The sequence below is a fragment of the Erinaceus europaeus genome, chromosome 10 (genome assembly GCF_950295315.1).
Source record: "Erinaceus europaeus chromosome 10, mEriEur2.1, whole genome shotgun sequence".
Lineage (NCBI taxonomy): Eukaryota > Metazoa > Chordata > Mammalia > Eulipotyphla > Erinaceidae > Erinaceus > Erinaceus europaeus.
In genome coordinates this window covers 12,994,991-12,996,634 of record NC_080171.1, presented here as the reverse complement: position 1 = coordinate 12,996,634, position 1,644 = coordinate 12,994,991, and positions in this window count along the sequence as shown.

Genomic DNA, 1,644 nt, shown 5'->3' with positions numbered 1-1,644 from the left:
CAAAGATCTTGTCCCCGTCACCATCATCGCCATTTCTTTTAAAAGAAATATGTCAGGGGCCTGGCGGTAGCTCAGCAGGTTAAGCGCACGTGGTGCCAAGCACAAGGACAGGCATAAGCATCCCAGTTCAAGCCCCCGGCTCCCCACCTGCAGGGGTGTCATTTCACAGGCGGTGAAGCAGGTCTGCAGGTGTCTGTCTTTCTCTCCCTGTCTCTGTCTTCCCCTCTTCTCTCAATTTCTCTCTGATCTATCCAACAACACCAATGGCAACAAGGGCAACAAAATGGAGGGGAAAATGGCCTCCAGGAGCAGCGGATTCATAGTGTAGGCACCAAGCCCCAGCGATAAGCCTGGAGGCCAAAAAAAAAGGAAGAAAGAAAGAAAGAAATGTGTCTGGGCTGACGAGAAAATTTGCCTGAGATGATGCCTATTTTGTCATGTGTGTGACCTTGGTCAGGCGGCTACCACACTGGGGCAAGTTTGGGGTCTTTAGTATCTTTCCCTCTCTCACTCGGTTGATCTCTCTCTCTCTCTCTCTCTCTCTCTCTCTCTCTTCTCTCCTCCAGGTTTATCACTGGGACTCAGTGCTGGCACTACGAATCCACTGCTTCTGGTGGCCATTTTTTTCCATTTTATTGGATAGAGACAGAGAGAGAGAGGGAGAGAGAGAGAGACACTGAAGATCTGCTTCACCACTTGTGAAACGTCCCTCTTGCAGGCGAGGAGTTGGGGGCTCGAATCCTTGTGCTTTGTACTATGTGCCCTGGACTGGGTGCACCACCGCCCAGCACCCCTTCCTCTCTCTGTGTGAAAAAGTCAGCCTGCTGTGGGGAAGCTCCAGCAATGACAATAAATACTTACCTAGAAATGTTTTTCATGTCATCAAATCTGTCATTACTGCTTTTCTCATTCTCAGCCTTTGGGGCACTCTGAAGCCAGCCCTCACTTAGCAGCTCTATGACCCTGGGCAGGTCCTGTTCACACTTCCTTGGTTTCCTGGACTACAGAGCTATAAAAGCATCTTACTAGAAAGCTGGAGGAAGAAACTTGGTCTTATCTTCGACTTTCCTACAGGGCCCAATTTCGAGCTCTTATTTCAGGGAAATGCTCTCTGCTCCACTCCCTCCCCAGGCTGATTGTTCACCTCTAAAGAAGGCTTTGTTTTTCTGGGGCATTAACTTCCCAGAGAACATACTAGACGTTGTCTTCACAAACAACACCAAGGTTGAAAATAGCACGGCAGAATACACAAGACGGAGACATGTTACGTATGAAGTTGGTCTCCAGACCAGGCACCTCTCAGGAAATGACCAGAAATGAATGAGAATGAAATGTTGGAAGGTGGCATTGCTCAGTTCTCACTGTCCTCAGGTGTCAGGTCTCAAGGAAATAAATCTGTGTCGTGTTCCCATAATCTCTTTAGAGAAAGTAATGCCTATCACGGAGAAACAGAGTTACGTAGCCCTTGTGAAATCCCAGTCTGACAGGCAACTCATAAGTGATTTTTTTTTTTTCCCCTTGTCTCACTGCTTTAAGCTGCCATTCACCATGTCCTGGAAAATAAGACTTCGGACAATCTGTGCCCCTGTCCCAAGAAGTTTCAACCAGTGGTACATCTGGTTAAGTGACCACAGCAAAGATCCA